Below are 13,961 nucleotides of genomic sequence, written 5' to 3' on the forward strand. Positions count from 1 at the left end.
TATAAAGAGCTCATTCTGGTGAAAGGAGAGGAAGTGGTGAACAATGTGGGTAGCACTTGCCTTGGACTCTGCCATTAAAGTAACTGTGTTAACTTTAGGAAATTTCCTTCCTTCCCTGGGCCTCTGCTTCCTCATCTGTCAACCATGGAGGCTTGTTTAGAAGACACCTCACATCCTTTACAGCTCCTGAAGTCTTATGAAATCTCTTACGAACAATGGACTTCTTAAAATACAGCTAGCCTCCAAACAGACCAGAAAGCTTACAAGCCAATAACTCAAATGACGCTCTTAACACAATGGTTCAATAATCACATTCATTAGTTCCACTTGCTTCATTTATAGAGCAAGCTTTCATTTTGGAACAACTCTATTATAATGTCCTTGTTGTTCCAGAACTGTCTTGAGCCATGTTTGTGATAGAGGGCTAGTGGAGGGCAAAGTGAAGGTGGGAAACAGGAATCCAATGGGAAGGAACTCCTAAATTTTCTTCAGTAAGGGGAAAATCCAGAGTCAATGTTTCCATGAGGTGGTCTTGGAGAAATCACTCTTCTTCGAATGTGAGAAATCACTCTTCTTCCTCCCCCGCCCCTCTTTTATGGCTCCACATCCCCACTCTAAAAAGACAGAGCTATCCCTCACTTCAGCAACCTCTTGAAGGCTTGGACAATATACATCTTATTAGCAATTGAGTTAGAAGCCTCAGTTTCCTCATCCATAGAATGGGTGTAGCAAAACACAGAATTGTTGCAAGGGTTGAAGTAGGTAGTTCAGGTGAAGAACTTACATAGTGTCTTCCATGATTAATTCATTTAATCTTCACAACACCCCTGTGAGGTATTGCAATTATTATCTTCATGCTTTAGGAAGAAATAAGGAGGCTCAGAGTTTAAATAACTTGGTCAAAATCATGGGGCTCCTATAGAATGGTGCCAGGATGTTTTCCATATTGCCTACCTCCAGAGCCCATGCCCACAAATATTATCCTAAATGTCTCAACAAATGTTGTGATTCTCTTCCCCTATTACCTGAAGACAATTCACCTTTTGTCCCAATGCCAGAGATGTCATGCCTTACCTGTGATAACAGGATTTGGTCTCTAGCCCTGCACAATGACCCCTAGACCACCATCACCAAAAAGTGAAAGATTTGGGCTGGGATTTGAGGCCATCATAGGGTCTGGTCACAACTCTTGGCTGCTTCATGGACTAGGCATGATGCCTACCCATGGAATCAATGTAGCACCCTCTGAGACCTTTTCAATACTTCAGCTTTCTCCCTCCAGAAAAGCTTTGTGCTAATCATGCTTGCTTTCCTGTTTGCATCACAATGGTAGTTTCTATTTTGGATTTTTATTGTTTATTGCAGCTTAGAGAAATTCCTATTCCAGCTCTAATCTGGCCTTGGCCATGTTTCAAAGGCTCCGAAACTTCTAGTCAATCTGGCTTCATTCACCCTCTGGCACAGGCATGTGTCTTTTCCAGAGAGGAAAACAGGCTCTCTACCCACCCCTTAAAAACAAGTAGGTGAAAAGGGGAAAAAAAATATCTTGGATTATACCAGGAGCAAAGTTGGCTAGGAATAAAACAAATTTAAAATCTAATTCCTGTCTGGTAAAATTAGTTCAAATAACTACCTTCAGATTTCTTTTTTATTTCCAAAATTAGAAGTGTTAATCATCGATGTCATTCTGTAAAAACATTTTTGAGTTTACAATGAAAACAATGATACTTCTCGCTTCCATAGTGCATGTCATTGGGAAAGCTCAATGCCCTCTCTATATTGTATAGACAACATAGAAGGTAGTCTGGCTGCCTATGAGGGGCCCAGAGAAAGTCCACCTACTTTAATATCCATCCTAATAATGGTACTTTTAGGACTGCATAAATTTTGTTAAGATCTCATTTCATCCCATTATTCTCATCATTCCCCTCGAGCATATATATCAAACTGAGACTCAGAAAATTAAAGGATATTTCAAAAACCCGGAGGTAGTTAGGCCCCTCTGGGCCGCAAATTCTCAAGTTCTTTCTACTATCCAATGCTTCTGTGTTCTTAGCACTCCTGCGTGTAGTTTCTAATTAAAATAAACTGTTAGATAATATTTATTGAGCACCTACTGTGTACAGGCACTCTGCTAAAAGCTTTTGTTGATTTTAAATCACTAAGTTTTCACAATAATTTTATGACATGTTTTCTATGGTAACTGCTACTTTGCAGATGAAGAGACCAAGGCTTTGCAGCATTGGTGATTTTTCAAAATCTCCTAGGCAAATGTGGCCAATATTTCAGCATTTTCAAGAAATGTTTGTATTTTGGGCACTCTTGGCGGCAGTGGGGATGTATCAATGAATAAAGTTGACCAGACACTTATTGTTCTGGGACAGCTTGTGATCTACTGAACGGAAACTAAGTTAGACTATGAAAGTATAATACTTAGAATGTTATGGGTTTAAGCAAGGATCATGGAGAAAAACCAAAGGAAGGGCTATCTGAACTCTCTAATCATCGTGTGTGCTCCCTTGTCCCTTCCAGAAGATCAGGCACTTATGCGATACTAACCATTTTATTCTTCCAGTAAGGGGGAGTCATGTTCAAGGTGGACTGGGTAGCATGTTAGAAGGTGGACTGGGTAGCATATTAGAAAACCTTGTCTGGGTGAAGTTCAAACCTCTAGACCAGAGTGAAATCATAGGAGATCATACTGGAAAGACGAGTTGGGGCCAGATTATACATGGACTGCAAAATCAGGTAAAAGGTTTTGAACTTTACTTGGCAAATAAGAGTGTTTTACAAAATGGAAATGATTACTTTGGAACTGTTTTCAGAATGACAAGAAGGAGGCAAAGTCCTTAGGTGGAAAGTGTAGAAGACATCTGCAATGTTTCCTGTCTAAAGTAACACAGTCTTGAAAAAGCTGGTGGAATGAAGACAAAAATCTGCCATGAAGAAAGTGTTGAAAGTACTTTGGCAATTGATTTGTGAGGAGAGGGAGTGAGGGTGAACACAGGTAAAGAAGTTCAGGTTTACTGTGAAGTTGATGAAATACAAACTCAGGGCCCCTGACTTGTACAGACCCCCTTCTAAGGACATGGCACGGACTCTACCAATGTTAACAAGTATTGCCAATTCAAAGGACATTTAGGATAGTGATTTTGAAATCACTTCAAAATAAAATATAAATGCAGTGTTTACACTGCAAAAACTTTGATAAAAGTTTTTCAAATTAAACAAAAAACTCCTTCAAGTTTACATGACATTATCAATGAGTTGGGAAACTGATGGGCCCAAAAAGATATCAATAACAAAAACAAATTGCTATCAACAGTGATAGAAATAAGACTGTTTCTATTTTTTATTCAGAGGACCAAATATTGTAAGGAAAAAAACACTACAGGGTTGGGTCAGGCAGTTACCAAAAAAATTATGAGTTATTTTAATAAATTGTGTGACTACAGCACTCATCAGAATTTTTAATCCATAACTTGTTTTAATTACTTTCCTCATTCTAAATATTTATTTTTAAATCTAGTTTGTATTCATAATGCTGTATGAAAAATTTTGTAAAGTTTCAGGGGCACCTGGGTGGTGCAGTTGATTAAGTGTCTGATTTGGGCTCAGGTCATGATCTCATGGTTTGTGGGTTCGAGCCCAGTGGTGGGCTCTGTGCTGACAATTTGGAGCCTGGAGCCTGCTTTGGATTCAGTGGCTCCCTCTCTCTCTGCTCCTCCACCACTCACTCTCTCTCTCTCCCTCTCTCTCTCCCTCTCAAAAATGAATAAACATTAATATTTTTTTAATTTGTAAAGCTTCACTTTCCATAAAACCTGGATCTACTGATCCAGATAGTAGATCCTGGATCTACTGATGCAGATAAATCACAACTCAATAATCTAAGTAACTAGAAAGATGGTAATACAGATATGTTTTGAGAGGGGGGAAAATATTCACTGTTATACACGTTGGCCATAGGAGCATATGGGATGTTGAGGAGGTGATCAGTAGGCAGTGTGTGTAAGCCCTTTAGGTCAGGAGAGAGTGGGAAAGAGATAATGAGAATATGTATGTGTAGGTCAACCACATGGTGTTTATAGTTCAAATAATGGAAGTAGCTACAGTCTTAAAGATGAAAGAAGGGGAAATTGGCAGGGACAAGAACCTTCCCAAGGTTGTATCTTGCATCAGAAATAAGGCCAGACCAAATAACTTCAAGAAACTCTCAGGGTAATGTCTAAGCTAGACAGGAGTGAAATCTGGAAACATCAGTCAAATATTTAAATTTGTGCCCATATAGGCAAAAATAAGGAATTTTAGGAACTTTTGGATGACCTTGAAGTCTCTCTCTTTGACCTCTAGGACTATAATATATACCTCTGACTGTTCTTTTAATTTTGGTCAAAAGTCATTCAGAAGATGAATCCCACAGCTTGGTGTAATGGAAAGATCACAGGATTTGGAGCTACAGAGAAGGGAATCTCTGTTCTTAGAAATTCTGATGGCAAGTGGCAAAGTCAAAGAACTATGTTTAGCAAACCGGTTTTCTCCCGGGCCCACAGAAAGACTACAGTTTTGTTTCCCTTGCAGTGGGATGAGGCCACATGACTGAGTTCTGCCCAGTGGAATGGAGATAGAAGTGATACTGGCCACCCACTTTAGCCTGTCCTACTTAGAATTTTCCAGCAGCAAAGCTTTCACTTTTTTCTACAGATCTAAAACAGAGGATCTTCTGCAGGATGCTGAGCTCATAAGATACTGGAGCCATTAGACAGAAGGGACCTGGGTCCCCGAACCTTTACTTGGAAGGCCACCTACTAAATATCCAATTAGAATGTGATGTGAGAAACAGATCCTTTATTGTGTAGAAATACTGAGTTTCTAAGGTAGTTTCTCTCCAAAGTTAGCCCAACTTCCTACTAGAGCAAGTTGCTTAACTTCTTTGAGTCTCATAATGATGGAATTATATAACATATCTACACATTTATGTATTTTGTGCTGAATCTCCTTTCTTTTATCCCACATTTGCATTTGGATTTGGTCTGGCTGGCCAGAGGGCACAATCCCAATCTATTTGATGGATCAATGTGTAGAGTACAACATGAACCAGGCCTGCTGAAGTTCAAACTACATAAGGTTTCAGAAGGAAAGGCACATTTCCTCCCCACGTGTCCATCACAAAAGAATTCGGTCTCATCTTTAATAAAAAGATGAAAGTGACAATGACTTTATAGATATGAAAATTTATAGCTTTTCTATTATGGCTTTATAACTTCCTCTTGCCATAAAAAGGAGATTTAATCTTTTCTTTAGATTGTTTGCATATTTTTTCTTCTCTGATAAAAGAAGACAGCCTTTAAGTATCTCAGCTGATATAAAGTAGGCAAAAGAAAACCTCCTGATCAATATTCAGCTTTGGCAATTACGTACACTTTGTGTTGATTGGGACTTAAGCTCCTACCAGCAACTCTCATGGCCAAAATCACATTTTCTCTTCAGATGCCTAAGGTTGGAATTGCGTGTGTACCAACTGGAACTGATTGCTTGAAACTCGAACATTTCAGAGTTTAATTTCTCTAATTTGGGTAAACACTACCTACCACCAGGCAGTCTGTGTTTCTGAGTGTTCAAAGTCACATAGGAGCCAATATTTTAAGCAATGCACAAGGGAGGCATTGCCTCAGGGCCGCAAGGTTCTGAAAGACAGTTTTACTTTGGTGAGCCCACAGAGAGTACGTAACCCCCAGGAACAAGCTGGTAGAAGCAAGCTGAAAGGCATGTGCTGTTGGGGGATGGTTCCTGCACCCATTTGCCTTCCGTTTGTATGAACGTCTGAACAGAAATAAGAAAAATGACAACATTACGAGACTCTGGCATCTGGAAATTGTGAGGTGTACAGTTTTTACACTAATTTAACGCATATTCTCACATTACAGTCATGTTTAACAGCTATCCATGTGTCATTCAAAGAGATGCATTGTATGAAAAGAATTTTGGCAATAGAGAACCTCCTGGCGGGAACATGAGCTAATAATAAATGAAACACTTGTGCACAGACTAGCTACTTAGCATCTATCCATAGCTAGCCTCACAGAATGGCAGAGTGGGGAGAGGACCAGAACCTAGCTAGCTCCAATCCTTTTATTTAGAAAATGAAAAAAAAAAACAAAAACAAAAACTGAGACTCTAAGAGGGGAAGTGACCAGGCAAGGGTCAAAGGGAAGTGAGTAGAAGCAGCAAAATGCCGGCCACAGTCCAAGATACATCCTAAAATACCACCAAGTCTCTTTTCACAATTGCAAATTCTCCTTTCATTGCTGAACTTCCCTTTGTACCTGAACCAAACAGGGACCAAAATCAGTGGGGAATCTCAGGTCATCAAACCCATTCATATTTCTTATTTGATTAGGTGATTGCCCAGCAAAAGGTGGCTTTTACTTCCCAACAACCACCACTGGTAAATCTGTAGCATAAGATCCTAGATTTACAATTTTTGAGACGGTTTTTAGGATCCATACTCTATGAATCATTTTTTCCCCTAAATGTTTGTTCAATGGGTAAACGAGAATGCTGTACTAGAAGCCAAGAGACCTGGTTCTGGGAATCAGTTACTAACTAACCAGGTAGCTATGGGCAAGTTTCAACCTCTGTAGGCCACTTTTCTCATCTGTAAAATGAGAAAGGGTATGGTTAAGGCCCTGTGACATTTAAAACTTCATAATTAAAAAGCTGTCATCTTATGTCACTTCCATGACATACATTGTTTGGAAGTAAATGTAAGAAACAAGGTGCCATGACACCACGCTAGGATCAGTAGGGAAGAGTGAAGAAAGAAAGACCCTACTTGTGGGAGTAAGTCTTGGTCCAGAGGGATAATACCACAAAGCCTGGTAAAGAGGCCAATGGGTACTATCAAGTGATACATGATTATATGCCAGGAGAATGCCTTTGGAGCAATCTTTCTTGCATATACATGATGCAAGAACCAAGCTAGAAGGATTCCAATAATAATTCTAAAATAGAAATTAATTTCACCAAGTATTTATTATATGTTAAGCGATATTTTAAGCATAACGCATGTGTAAACTCAGTTAATCCTCATCATTATGTAAAATACACACTATCATCTTCATCATCCATGTAATGAAACAATAGCCGAAAAAGGATAATTAACTAGTTCAAGGTCACAGTTGGTGGAGTCACGATTCAAATCCAAAAAGACTCTGGTTTTGGAGCCAAAGCTCTTAATCACTCTGGAAACTTATGACAGAAAAGGGACAAGAAAGCACAATGATGAGGCCTGGACAGCCACCCGAACTGAAGCAGTACTCTAAGTGACAGTAATAGCCATTGTGCATTGAGCACATATTTTGTACTATGCCCTGTGTTAAGTGTTTTATCTGCATTACCTTATTCAGTCCCTCCCACCTCAACAGATGTTTACTTTTTAAAAAAAATGTTTATAGTTTTTTAATTTATTTTTGAGACAGAGAGAGACAGAGCATGAGCAGGGCCAGAGAGAGAGGGAGACACAGAATCTGAAACAGGCTCCAGCCTCTGAGCTGCCAGCACAGAACCCAATGCAAGGCTTGAACCCATGAACCACAAGATCATGACCTGAGCCAAACATGGACACAACCAACTGAGCCACCCAGGTGCCCCATCAACAGATATTTACTGAGGGCCTGCAAATTCAGTACCTTTATGCAAGAAACTGTGAGGAAAGTTCTGTAATTACATCTTATTGATGAGGGTGGCTCAGAGACATTGTGTACCTCATTCAAGGCCAAGGTCTGACCCTAAAATGTGGGCCTTTGTAGTAGGTAAAAGGCTTTTGACACCGTTTAGACTTTAAGAAATCACTTACAGCCTGGAACGCTTTTTTTTTTTTTTTTAAATTCAATACAAGTGCCTCCTCTAATTGGCCATTAGAGACATTTTCTAGTTTTTGGTTTGTGTATGTGATGAGATAAAGTCAAATGGGAAGGCAAAGTTGCTGGAGACATCTACAGAAAAGGAATCATTCCAGTCCTCTATCATCTGGCAGTCCACTGCCATTTGCTGTCATTGCCTGGCTGTCACTGCAGAGGTAGGAAGCAAGGAGGGGGAGGAGGTAGTGGTGAATGGCAGCATAAACAGGTGGAGATGCACCCGGGTCAAGTGGAGAGAGTGTGTTCAAGGCCACAGGGTGAATCACCAATGAGAAGTGACTGGCAAGGTGTCGGGCCTCCAGGAAAAAGAAAGACCCTTGGGTCGTGCTGAGCTCCAAGCTCACCTGGAGTCAATCACTCTCATTGATTTGTTGACAGTCTGAGAAGTTCTATGTACTTAAGGCCCAGCCCAGGCCTGGCTTTGAGTAGAAAAAGGCTTTTTTACCACAGCAAGTCAATGAAGAAGGCTACAAATTAGAACCGAGTTTCATTAATAGGGCCTTTAGAGGAAATGACCATTCCTTGTACAGACTTATGTCGTTTTGTAGTACTTTCATATCCATGACCTTAGACAACTCTGTGGGGAATGACTTATACAGGCTCATAGCATTGGGTCTTGAACCAGAACATGAGACTTCATCTTAGCAATCTCACTTCTCCAAGGAGAGCCCTCCTATTCAAGTAGGGCCTAATTAGAGGTATTTGGATATAAAATCCCAAATCACACTGAAATCTAAATGTATGTCACCCTCATTACCACATGCATACCATAAACATGGCTGCATAGGAATGAGTCTCTCTCATTAGCTCTTGTTTCAACCAGCCCTGAGGACTCCTCCAGAAAGAGATGTCCAAGTCCTAACCACTAGTACCTGTGAATGTGGCCTTATTTGGAAATAGATGTAAGAGCACTATGCTTAGCCAATAAGTCTTAACTGTCCAAATATATGAGTACAGAGGCAGATGCAAAGATGCATAGCATCTTTGGGATGGGGCTGGTCAAAGCCTGGGGAATTTGTTGAGCATATTTTACTAGTGGACAGAGGTGTTGTCTTAAAGTTCAAAGCCCATGCACAATCTTAAAAATCTTCTTACTCCTTGGAGGGCCCACTGAAGACAATGAGAGACGAGTATGGTTAGCTATTATGATGTCTGAAGATTCAGTAGAATGTCTTAGGAATCAATGACCTTTCCATAGGAAGGACACAGGGGCATACAGAAAGAACGGGATGATCTTCCCCATCATTGGGATTCTCTATATAGAATACAGTGTGCAAATTACCCCTGCTCATTGTGTGGTCTTTTTGGTCATTATCATGTTATTGTCTTAACAAACAGGGAAGATAGTTACTCATCTGTGATGGACTGAAAAATATCCCCCCTCAAGTAGTTCCCATTCCTAATCCCTGGAACCTTTGAATGTGTCACCTTACAGGGTAAAAGGAATTTTGCAAATGTGACCAAGTTAAGAATATTCAGGTAATCCTGAATTATCCAGGTAGGCCTGGTATAGTTAGAAGGATCCTTAAAAAGAAGCGGGCGGTGGGGGGGTGGGCAGGAAGTCAGAGAGGAGAGAAAAGTTCACACTGCTAGTTCTGAAGATGAACAAAGGGGCAGCAGGTCAAAGAATGCAGGCTTCCTATAGTAGGCAGGGAGACAAGGGAAAAGATTTACCCCTGGAGCCCTTAGAAGGAACACAGCTCTGCCAATGCCTTAATTTTAGACTTCTGTCACCCAGAACTATAATATAATAAATTTGTGTTGTTTTAAGCCACCACAATTGTGGTAATCTGTTGCAGCAGTAATAAACTAATATACAATCTAAAGCATTTTGAAAGACAGAAAGCCCTTTGAAGAAGAACATTATGCCAAATCTGGAATCATATGAACCATCTGGGTCAAATAGAGAACATCAAGACCTGTGCTGAAGTGCCCCAGAATACCGGCCCAAGAAATCCAAGCACATCTTTACTTTTCTAAGAACATTTCCTACTAAATAATTGACGATATGGAACTTTCATAAAAATCTATTCCTTTCATCTTTCCTCTCATCCTCCCTTCCTCTCTGCAACAGGTAGGTAGGTAGGAAGGTAGATGGGTAGATAACAGATAATAGATAATAAATAGATAAAGCCTTTTGTGCACTTCAGAAAGCAAAATTCTTGCCTTTGAGAAGCTTACCTGGGATGAGATGAGATTGAGGGGGTTTGAACAATCAATAATACACACTTAAATAGGGATTTAAAAAAGGGAACCAGAGTATTGTGGGGAAGCAATTGACCATTAGTGATACGGTGGCTTGAGCAGAATCCCAGATAATCCTTAAGCTATAGTAGGCCTGACTGGTGACTTCACCTACAAGAAAATGTAACTCTGAACATGCCAGCTCTCACATGATGTCTTTGGAGGGCAAGTTCTTGATAACATCAGTAAGCTCCAACTCTGCTTCACCTGGGCCCACTTCCTTGAAGTCAATGGAACCAGCACTTTGGGACCAAGATGAGAACAGAAGCTGGAATCTGGGCACAGCCTTGGCCCTCCTACTTCTTTTTCATGTTCTCTTAGCCCCACCTCCCTGGCTTTGATAGGAATGGTTAACCACTTGGAGGTGAGGGGATTAATTGTCAAAAGGAGGAGATCAAGTAAATGAGCAGCATTTCTCTGTCCCAAACGCCAGTGGGGACATGAAGGATGTGAAGGTCTGCAGCTTGCTGTAGGTGGGCAATTGCACATGAATAAAGGGCAAGGAGGAAATAGTTCAGCTGGGACAGTAAACATGTGCAACAAGAACATCTCGATACCTTCAACATTTCAAGTTCGATGGCTTCCTTTGCCTGCTATGTATAGGTAGGAGGGCTCCCATGCATACACATTTTCATGAATTCCCCCAGGTTAGTTTTATGACATATTAGAGTCATATTGTTGCTTTCCTAGTACCCTTAAAAGCCATCTGAAATAAAAGACAACTGCATTTAAATTTCTGTTAAGTTAGATTCCTTAATTTAACAGAAAATGCTATGTAATAGCAATAGCAAGCACTAAATGAGTTGTATATGTCTGTAGCTATTACGAGTTCCCAGAGAGCCTCAGTGTGCAAAATCCTTTGCCTTGCTCACAACCATCGATCCTCATTCACTTAATTAAAGGGGGATTGCAGCTTTGAAAACATACTTGTTTTCAGTGTCCTCACCTCTTTCAGTTTATCCAGATCACTAGTGCACAGTCTATTTTGAAAGGTTACCAGGAATTCCTCCTTAGCTCAGGGATTAGAACATAAAGAGGTGCTCATTGAAGCAATTTTCCTTTCCTTTCAAGACACTAAGAATTTGACATTAACCCTTAACAAGATAATTTGCATTTTATGTAAAAGGTCATGGAGAGAGGGTCAATGAAATACAGAAAGCTGCTATTAGTGGAATTTCAGGATGAAATGAAAAACTTTCTTGGTACTTGTCAAAATATACCATGAAGTGACTGGTGACTTGGTCCAGATGTAGGACTGGCTTGCATTTTGGGTTTCCCAGTGGAACAAATGAGCTTATGTTAACTACTTTAATTATCATTTATTTATTTATTGGTATGGATAAAGGGAATTCAAATACCCAGACTTCACTCATTTCTGACTTAGAAGTGCCTAGTATTTACCAAACCTGGAGCGGTACACTCTCATAGACTCTATAACCTAATACTCATAACTATTTTGTAAAAGACATATAATGTCCCCCAAAATTAGAGAGGAAGAAAATAAAAACCCAAAGAAAGTCAGTAACTACCCACCACCACCCCCAGCCCCAATCATGAGACCAGTAGTTCAGAGTCAGATTCAATCAGGCTATTTGCTTCTAACTTAAATATCTCCTGCCGGAGACCCCAGCTGCCTCCCTTAGAAAACAATTTATATCTGTCGCCACCTTTTCCACTCATGATCATCCTTTTCATCTTCATCTTCATCCTCACTTATCATTTATTAGGTGCTTACTATATGCCTGACAGTGCACTAAGCATGTTGCAGGACTAATTTTACTTTTCCTATGGGAAAGGTAATTTCATTACCTTCTCCATTCTGCAGATGAGGAAATTATGCCTGTTTGCATTCGTTTATGTAAATATAACTTTATTCTGATATATAAGAACAGGACCAATGGGTGGTCCTGGTCTATTCCTATATCTTTATAATGTCAGCAGTGTATCAGGTATAGACGGTTAAATGTATCTTAAAGCTTTCTAGATACAATAGAGATATCTTATGTTTCCTTTTGCATGGCTTTGGCATAAACAATTTATTATCTGTCAGTTTCTCCTTACTCTTAGCCAAATTCTCTCCTGCTATAATAAAATGCCATTTCATCTTATTTGGCCCCCATAAATGGCAGAAGTGGGCATTGCCTACCCTCACTGCCTTCTTCAAATGATAGACTTCATGTGTTGCTATGACATGTCCACCGTGTGACACTTGGAAATCATTAAAGCTCCTGGGAAAACTCATACTATGAAGAGAGGTAATATGAGAGGAATAAACTGCTTTTGTTCCTTGATTGGACTGTAAAGTTTATGGTAAGAAATAGAGCATCTTTATTAGGGTCATTCTCTAGAAACCTGTCGAGCTGCTATTGCACCGATCAAGAACATGGGGTCATTTTTCCGCATCCAAGGCCCCAGTTGCTGATGGATTTCTATTTCTGCCCTGGCACAAAATAGACCAAAACAGAAAGTTTGCATCTTGGACCCCCCATGGGAGTATTTAGAAGAATCCTTGGTTAAATGACCAAGAGGAACCAGATGTCTCCCCAAATTGCAGTTGCCTATGAGGTCCTGGAGATCCTCTCCTCAGTTTTGAGTGCAGAAGCTGGACAGTATTAGAAATAAATAATTCTGAGATTATAAGAAAAGAGTCCCACTCTTAGTTGTGCAAAGTCTCATAATCCAATTTAATTCAATTCACAGACATATATTGGGTTATATATGTTGTGCCATTGACCATGCTTGCTTCTGAGTAGGTATATAATTAAAACTTAGCACCTACTCTAAAGGACAGAATGGATATGTGTATGCACTAACAAAAATACAAGGATGAAAATGACAAAATATAGAGAAAAGCAATATATGACCATCATACTCAGTAAGGGAGTGATTAATTCTGAGTTTGTGGAGGAGAAAAAATCTGCAAGGGGCTTTCAAGGATGGGGAGGATTTCAACACTCAGAAAATGTTCTTCTGGGTGGAGAAAACAGCAAGAACTAAATCAAAGAGAAAAAAGAGCTTGAAGCACAGTGGGGTGTCTGATTTGGCTCAAGCATCTAGTACTGAAGGGTCAGAGTGGAAAAGCAGCTGGAGAAACAGATGGATTTAATCTCCTTTTTTTTTTTTTTTTTTTTTTTACTTGAATGCAGGTTGGAAGTTTGGATTTCATTCTGTAGACCATTATACAAGCTATTATAACCAGCATATAAGGAGATATATACATATTGGAGATATGTCTCCATATATCCAATATATACATGAATACATACATATTCCCATGAAGACAGGGAAGAGGCTGACAAGGGATCTGGAGAAGAGAGAATATATTGAAATGATGTCCTCAGGTAGTGCCGAGAGATTGGCATGTGACTGCCATGAAAGAGTAAAAGGGGAAGGAAGAATCAATACTATTTCAAAGCCTGGGGTATAGAGAAGTCTTGAGAGTTTTGAAGTCCCCTTGAGGCCCTAGCATTCCAAAGCTATAAGTTCCTGGAATCTTGTGAGCACTCACCTGGGCATCCTTTGACTTCAAGTCAGTGGGACTAGACAACTTTCTCGGCATTGTTACAGAAAGCTACAGGCTAGACTCACTAGCCTCTCTCCACAGGTCTCTCCAGAGATCTACAAGGGCTTTGCAGAAAGTCATCCATTTTCTCTGCCAGCTCCTTTAAGGCCTGGAGGCTGGAACATCTTGCTGTCACCAATCCAGCTGTGAAGGCCAAATGCCAAGGGAGTTAGTTCTGCTTCCCTCAACTCTGGAAAAAGGGAATCCAGGCACCCAGTGATTGAGGGTGCTTG

Source organism: Hyaena hyaena, unplaced genomic scaffold (genome assembly GCF_003009895.1).
Source record: "Hyaena hyaena isolate Hyena2069 unplaced genomic scaffold, ASM300989v1 scaffold_62, whole genome shotgun sequence".
Classification (NCBI taxonomy): Eukaryota; Metazoa; Chordata; class Mammalia; order Carnivora; family Hyaenidae; genus Hyaena; species Hyaena hyaena.